This window comes from Etheostoma cragini, chromosome 23 (genome assembly GCF_013103735.1).
Source record: "Etheostoma cragini isolate CJK2018 chromosome 23, CSU_Ecrag_1.0, whole genome shotgun sequence".
In the NCBI taxonomy this organism is placed as follows: domain Eukaryota; kingdom Metazoa; phylum Chordata; class Actinopteri; order Perciformes; family Percidae; genus Etheostoma; species Etheostoma cragini.
Window position 1 is genome coordinate 18,428,868 of NC_048429.1, and position 9,160 is coordinate 18,438,027.

A 9,160-nucleotide genomic window follows, 5' to 3' on the forward strand; every position below is an offset into this window, starting at 1 on the left:
AACAAGGTTAAAACACCTCAGAAAGCTCAAGAGGCCGAAACGCACGTTTCCAGCATGGAGATGTGTGTTTAACAGCTTGTAATGACAGAAAAAAGGTTAAAACATCACAGAAAGATCAGAAGTGGCCGAAACGCACGTTTCCAGCATGGAGATGTGTGTTTACCAGCTTTTATTAAGTAACCAATGTAAAACTGTTGAAACGACAGAAACAAGGTTAAAACATAACAGAAAGACCAGGAGAGGCCGAAACGCACGTTTCCAGCATGGAGATGTGTGTTTAACAGCTTTTGTTAAGCAATCAATGCAAAACTGTTGAAACGAAAGAAACAAGGTTAAAACATCACAGCAACGCATGTTTCCAGCATGTTTCCAACATGGAGATGTGTTTTGAATTGGCCAAAACGCACGTTTCCAGCATGGAGATGTGTGTTTAACAGCTTTTGTACAGAAACCAATGTAAAACGGTTGAAATGACAGAAACTAGGTTTAAACATCACAGAAAGATCAGAAGAGGCCGAAACGCACGTTTCAAGAATGGAGATGTGTGTTTACTATCTTTTATTAAGAAACCAATGTAAAACTGTTAAAATGACAGAAACAAGGTTGAAACATCACAGAAAGATAAGAAGAGGCCGAAACGCACGTTTCCAGAATGGAGATGTGTGTTTGACAGCTTGTATTAAGAAACCAATGTAAAACTGTTGAAATGACAGAAACAAGGTTAAAACATCACAGAAAGATCAGAAGTGGCCGAAACGCACGTTTACAGCATGGAGATGTGTGTTTAACAGCTTGTATTAAGAAACCAATGTAAAACTGTTGAAATGACAGAAACAAGGTTAAAACACCACAGAAAGATCAGAAAAGGCCAAAACGCATGGAGATTTGTGTTTAACAGCTTTTGTATACAAACCAATTCAAAACGGTTGAAATGACAGAAACAAGGTTAAAACATAACAGAAAGACCAGGAGAGGCCGAAACGCCAATTTCCAGCATGGAGATGTGTGTTTAACAGCTTTTGTTAAGAAACCAATCTAAAACTGTTGAAATGACAGAAACAAGGTTAAAACATCACAGAAAGATCAGAAGTGGCCGAAACGCACGTTTCCAGCATGGAGATGTGTGTTTACCAGCTTTTATTAAGAAACCAATGTAAAACTGTTGAAATAACAGAAACAAGGTTAAAACATCATAGAAAGATCAGAAGAGGCCGAAACGCACGTTTCCAGCATGGAGATGTGTGTTTAACAGGTTTTCTTAAGAAACCAATGTTAAACTGTTGAAATGACAGAAACAAGGTTAAAACATCATAGAAAGATCAGAAGAGGCCGAAACGCACGTTTCCAGCATGGAGATGTGTGTTTAACAGCTTGTATTAAGAAACCAATGTAAAACTGTTGAATTGACAGAAACAAGGTTAAAAAACCACACAAAGCTCAGAAGAGGCCGAAACGCACGTTTCCAGCATGGAGATGTTTGTTTAACAGCGTTTGTATAGAAACCAATGTAAAAATGTTTAAATGACAGAAACAAGGTTAAATCATCACAGACAGATCAGAAGAGGCCGAAACGCAAGTTTCCAGCACGGAGATGTGTGTTTAACAGCTTGTATTAAGAAACCAATGTAAAACTGTTGAAATGACAGAAACAAGGTTAAAACACCACAGAAAGCTCAGAAGAGGCCGAAACGCACGTTTCCAGCATGGAGATGTGTGTTTAACAGATGTTGTATAGAAACCAATGTAAAACTGTTGAAATGACAGAAACAAGGGTAAAACACCACAGAAAGATTACAAGAGGCTGAAGCGCACGTTTCCAGCATGGAGATGTGTGTTTAAAAGCTTTTATTAAGAAACCAATGTAAAACTGTTGAAATGACAGAAATAAAGTTCAAACACCACAGAAAGCTCAGAAGAGGCCGAAACACACGTTTCCAGCATGGAGATGTGTGTTTAGCAGCTTGTATCAAGAAACCAATGTAAAACTGTTGAAATAACTGAAACAAGGTTAAAACACCACACAAAGCTCAGAGGAGGCCTAAACGCACGTTTCCAGCATGGAGATGTTTGTTTAACAGCTTTTGTATAGAAACCAATGTAAAACTGTTGAAATGACAGAAACAAAGGTTAAAACATCACAGAAAGATCAGAAGAGGCCAAAACGCATGTTTCCAGCATAGAGATGTGTGTTTAACAGCTTGTAATAAGAAACCAGTGTAAAACTGTTGAAATGACTGAAACAAGGTTAAAACATCACAGAAAGATCAGTAGAGGCCGAAACGCATGTTTCCTGCGTGGAGTTGTGTGTATAGAAATTGCTACTAAGAAAATTATGTAAAACTGTTCAAATGACAAAACAAGCTTAAAACATCCTAAAAACATTAAAAGAGGCCAAAACGCATGTTTTCTGCGTGGAGTTAGTAGTAGTAAGAAACTACTGTTTCAACAACTGTTGAATAGACAGCACAAAACATGATGTAATTTCAAGCTGTTGAAATGTCATTTCAACAGTTTTACACTAGTTTCATAGTTATAGTTGTCAAACACACATCTCCTTGCAGGACAGGTGCGGTTTGGCCTCTTCTGGTGTTTTTGTGATGTTTTAAGCTTGTTACTGTCATTTCAACAGGTGTACAGTAGTTTCTTACTAGTAGGTGCTATACACACATCTCCATGCAGGAAATGTGCTTTTCGGCCTCTTCTGATGTTTTTTTTTATGTTTTAAGCTTGTTTCTTTCATTTCAACAGGTGTACAGTAGTTTCTTACTAGTAGTTGCTACGCACACATGTCCATTTAGGAAACGTGCGTTTAGGCATCTTCTGATGTTTTTATGATGTTTTAAGCTTGTTACTGTCATTTAAACAGTTTTACATTAGTATCATAGATATAGTTGCTATACACACATCTAGATGCAGGAAACGTGCGTTTAGGCCTCTTCTGATGTTTTTGTGATGTTTTAAGCTTGTTGCTGTCATTTCAACAGGTGTAGAGTAGTTTCTTACTAGTAGGTGCTATACACAACTCAATGCAGGAAACATGCGTTTTGGCCTCTTCTGATGTTTTTGTGATGTTTTAAGCTTGTTACTGCCATTTCCAAACTTTTAAATTAGTTTCTTACTAGTAGTCGCTGTACACACATCTCCTTGCAGGACACGCGCTTTTCGGCCTCGTCTGATGTTTTTATGATGTTTGAAGCATGTTACTGTCATTTAAACAGTTTTACATTAGTTTCTTAGTTGTACTTGCTATAAACACAACTCAATGCAAGAAACATGTTTTTTGGCCTCTTCTGATGTTGTAACGATGTTTTAAGCTTGTTGCTGTCATTTCAACAGGTGTACAGTAGTTTCTTACTAGTAGCTGCTATACACACATCTAAATACAGGAAACGTGCGTTTCAGCCTCTTCTGATGTTTTTGTGATGTTTAAAGCTTGTTACTGTCATTTAAACAGTTTTACATTAGTTTCTTAGTTGTAGTTGCGATACACACAACTCCATACAGGAAAGGTGCGTTTTGGCCTCTTCTGATGTTTATATAATGTTTTAACCTTGTTTCTGTCATTTCAACAGTTTTACATTGGATTCTTAGCCTAAGATGCTATACACACATCACCCTGCAGGAAACGTGCATTTTCGCCTCTTCTGATGTTTTTGTGATGTTTTAAGCTTGTTACGGTCATTTCAACAGTTTTACATTAGTTTCTTACTAGTAGCTTCTATACAAACGTGTGTTTTGGCCTCTTCTGATGTTTTAAGCTTGTTACTGTCATTTAAACAGTTTTACATTAGTTTCTTAGTTGTAATTTCTATACGCACATCTCCTTGCAGGAAATGTGCGTTTCGGCCTCTTCTGATGTTTTTGTGATGTTTTAAGCTTGTTACTGACATTTCAACAGGTGTACAGTAGTTTCTTAATAGTAGTTGCTATACACACATCTACATGCAGGAAACGTTCGTTTCCGCCTCTTCTAAATGTTTGTGATGTTTTAAGCTTGTTGCTTTCATTTCAACAGGTGTACCTGTAGTTTCTTACTAGTAGTTGCTACACACACATCTACATGCAGGAAACTTGCGCTTTGGCCTCTTCTGATGTTTTTGTGATGTTTTAAGCTAGTTACAGTCATTTCAACAGGTGTAGAGTAGTTTCTTAATAGTTGTTGCCATACACACATCTACATGCAGGAAAAATGTGTTTCCGCCGCTTCTAATTGTTTGTGATGTATTAAGCTTGTAGCTTTCATTTTAACAGGTGTACAGTAGTTTCTTACTAGTAGTTGCTACGAATACATCTCAATGCAGGAAACGTGCGTTTAGGCATCTTCTGATGTTTTTATGATGTTTTAAGCTTGTTACTGCCATTTCAACAGTTTCACATCAGTTTCTTACAAGTAGTTGCTATACACACATCTACATAGAGGAAAAGTGCATTGTGGTCTCTTCTGATGTTTTTGTGATGCTTTAAGATTGTTACTGTCATTTAAACAGTTTTACATTGTTTTCTTACTAGTAGATGCTATACACACATCTAAATGCAGAAAACGTGCGTTTCAGCCTATTTTGTGATGTTTTAACCTTGTTACTGCCACTTCAACAGGTTTACATTAGTTTCTCACTAGTAGTTACTAAACACACATCGCAATTCAGGAAAAGTGAAAGCCTCTCAACAGCTGAATAGTTTTTAGGATAGATGATGGTGATTGAAGTTTATCTGGAAGTCTTCCTAGGAATGGATAGATTGTCATGGATATTTGTATTCTGTACAAATCCCAGTGCCCCAGATTATTACTCCTAGCAATCCCCGAAGGTTCTGGGAAATTGGCCGGGACCAGCCCAGCAAGAAAGGAGACCAGCTGACCCAGAAAATATTTTTATCAATATTTAATATTTGGATTCATTAAACTAGCGACTAACATCCATTTCTGTGTGAGTTTTAGTATCAACATTACCACATCAGATTTATTATGTCATACAGTACAATCTGATTCACTTAACGATGGTAAAAATGACCTATTACCCTGCTTGTATAAATCAGAGTGGTAAAGAGAAGGGAAAGAAGTATTAAGCTGATCCACATCTCAATACACATGCCTCCTCTACGCGGGTTTATAGGGAGGAATTGGCACAAAGCTTTACGATAGGCACTGGCAATAACAATGAGAGGTGTGGTGGAGGGGGAGCTTCTGCTGAGTGTTGGAGGCTGTCATGGACCAGAGAGTCGGCCAGCTTTGATGTGAGGGAGGGGGCCCTTTTTTTCGCAGAAATCCCATTAAGGTCAAAGGTCTAGGGCTCCAAGGTGGTCACATTCTTCAATAATGGATGGAGCAAGGTCAGAGTGGGGAGTGGGACTAAAAGGTTAAAAAGGGTGGAGTGTGGCACTGGGGGCCCAAATCTTTACGTCTATTTAATCCTATCCATAGGCAACTGGTCTTTAGGGGCACAGCCCCACCTGTTGTCAACAGAAAGAAATGCAATCAAAGGTTATGTTATTTTTAATTGATTAAAGATTAGTATCATTTACAACTCATCTTCTATGATTTAAATTGCATGTCATTTGTGGTAGGATTTTATTTCAATTCAATTTAATTAATACAATCAAATCACAACAGAAATTATCTCAGGACACTTTACAGATAAAGTAGGTCTAGACCACACTCTATAATTTACAAATACCCACAATTTCTCCACCAAGAGCAAGCATTTGGTGAGGCAGTGGCGACATTTTTTTCCTTTTTACAGGCAGAAACCTCAGACAAACCCAGAGTCTTGGTGTGTGGTCATCTGCCGCTGCCAGTTGGGACACAGAGACACTACTACAGAAAAAAAAAAATTATGAAGTGGATTTCATACTTGTATATTGTCATCACCCACCTGCTGGTAAAAGTAACTGCGGTTTTATATGGAGATGTTAGCATACAAAATAGTTCAAGTTTGCCCAGAAGAAAAATCGCTGTATCGCAGTTCTCTTCAATGAGCCTTGGTGAGTAAAAGCATATTTCATCAGCCTGCCTTTGTGGTGCTGGTCCGTGTATTGGTCATGTTGCGTTGGATCGTCTGATATAATGTTAGATCGTGAAGACCCAAGCACGCATGCATGCAGGCACTCTCTCTCTCCCCCTCTGTCTATGTGTACAACACTTGGTAGAAGAAAGCTGCTCTATCATTAAAAGTGTTTTGTGGAGCTATGCTGTTTGTTGACATGTTATCTACAGAGCATTGTAGTTTTACTGGTATCTTGCCTATCTTTTGAAATGATTGGTACCCCATTAATTTTTACATTTAAAACGCCACTGATCCTATCAAAACCTGTGTTTTCCTTAGATTCAGTGAAGACAATGTGAAAGGCCAAAGGCAGCCTGTTATTTTTCCTGTCTGAATATACCTGTGACGTACTCTACTTTCCAGTTACATAGATACACAGGAACTGGGTACATATACTATATTATACTGGGTACACATACTGAAACCCTTTTCCAAAATCCACTCTATACCTGCACATTTAAGACAACGTGAGGAGATTCTGGTTTATTAATTTTTCAAAGAAATATTTTTATTAGAAGTAGTTGTCATTACTATTACCTACTGAAATACCATGAACACTCACACTTTTACTTTGAATTATGTCACACACACACCATTCTGCTGACCCAAATACTCCCTTGAACATCAATCGTTGATTAATCTGCAGCTGAAAATAGTAACGCGTGGACAATTTTTCCTTTTTTACTGTTTGCTTAAAACTAAAGTATTGGGCTGTTTTAGGAAACTACTTACTTACTTACCGAGTTTCTTTATTACAGTTTTTCTCAATTGCTTAAACAATAACCAGGCTTTTGAACTAAACGCCATTTATCATAAGCATACCATAAGACAGGAGTACAACAATATCTGACCACCTCAGGATTATTCACGGCACCAGAGGCAGAGGGATGCCAGCTCTGCCTGCTTTTAAGGTCTGCGACCGGCACTGCTCCCACTAAGGCAAGTTCATGAGTCCTGCAAGTATAGAGAATCCCCATGTTTCAACAAAACAAAACATTTAGCTACACTGTTATTTTTTTTAAAGAATAATCAAAAAATGTAAACATACATCTTCTTTATGGATGCCATATCTTTTTATTGTGCTGGATAAAACAGTGAATATCTATAAAGACTTTGTTTAGAAAGCAAGCAAAATGTGTAGTGAAATAGAAGACAGTAATACTATGTGGATAGAAATGCAATATACGTTAGACACAGTAGAAGACACTTGAAATGATACAGGAAGAGCAAGACAGGGAGAGAGCTGAAAAATCTCTCTACTTCCCTTACAGCTAACTACAAAACATTGCATATGGTAGGAAAAATCCTTTTAAAAGTTTATATGTCAAGTCTTACCTAATGGGGACTGAGGGCAGAGAAAAACGTCTGTCTTATAAAATTCATCTCCCACAAAAAAACAAAATATGTATATATAAAATGTTCCATTGGACACCTGAATTCTAAACAGTTTTTAAGTTTGAAAATGAGGTAAAAGCAGGCATTTCTGGAGGTAGTAATGTGTATTCGATTGTACTAAAACATGATGTTATGAAGAGAAAACATCAACTTCATTAAGACTCCCAGAACTGAACGCTTGTCAACAGCTTCTACAATCATTTTGCTCAACAGCAAGGTACCATCACCTCCAGAGAACATTAGCCGGTGTTTTAGATTCTACTAAACTCATCTCACCCACATCTCTGAAGGAAACAACAAACTTCATAAGCTCAAAACTCTGAGCAAGTTGAGTTCATTAGAGTCACTTTGACCCCGTTTGCATCTGGTGTTGTGTGTGTCATGTGCTACATTAACATGCCTTATTCCTTATCCATAAAGAAATAGATTATTTGTTAATACCAGGTATACATGGAGTTTGTCTTGCTGATGGATGGTGTTAAATAATGAAGTCTGTCTTTTCTTAAAGCCATTCTTTGCTACTGATCAGCCTGCATCAACAGGTGCAAACCGTCTATACAGTATATTTAGCTGACTCATTCAACAGCAGTTTGTGAATCTTTGTTTGGATTGTCTGGATTATTTCTGGATTTTGGAGGTTATGTTTTTGGCTCGGTTTGTGTGGTAAGGTTTTCATTAAACTTGGTGGGCCAATGAATAATTGAAAAATGTACAAATTATAGTCAGGCATTTTCATTGGGCATCAAACTCACATTTACACGCTTATTATGGAAAAAATGACTTGAAGCATAGATAAAATGCTTCAGGTCACCGTTACACACTTGAGATGCAGCTGAGATGCAAACCTGACAAAGTTGGTTCAGACAGCTGTGATTAAGTGTATCTATTGCAAGTGAAGAATGCTTGCAATCAGTACAGAGGGTTACATGTAGGAATTGATGGAGGTGTGGATACGTTTTTAAAGGCAATAGAAATATTTTCACTAACTTGTCATTACTAGTGTGATCCCTTCAGATCAAATCTCAGACTTAAATTACATTTTTAAAACCATATTTAGGCCTTCTGACAACAGATGAGATATGTTTCACCTCTGTCTGTCTAGTATAGAGAGATGTGTCAGTGTTTAGTCTAGTTTAGCATAAAGACTGGCAAAAAAATCACCTTGCTGGTCAAATGTGAAGTACTAGCACAATTGTTGTGCATATTGCTGGCTAGTTAACAGCTCCAGCTAACATCTGTATAGGTTTGAATTAACACACTGCAAAGGGGTCAAATTTGAATAAAGCAAGGTGAGAATTTGATGTGCAGTTTGAATGCAACTTTATGGTCCAAAACTCTGTGTGTGATTGTTGGTTGGTGAGAGTGTACACAACAGTTGTTAAATTACTGTTCCATACTGATGTTGCTGATGAAGGCAAGTTGACAAGATCAATGTAGCTCCTCTGAGGCTCCAACTCAGGCCCAGTTTATCATACCATGTCAACGTTTCAAAGGTTGCCATGCTGACAGGAGAAAATTTGTATAATTCATCACTAAGTCAAAAGCAATTCCATATATATCTGGTTTAACCATAGCACAGGAAGCAAGAAAATCACACTTGTGTGAAGTACACAAAACACCTAATCAAGTATATCTACTAATTAAAAACAGGAAAACATATTCATGAATACAATATACAAAAGTCAAACATATCAGTTTTAAAACCTGAAAGTCACTTTGAAGGT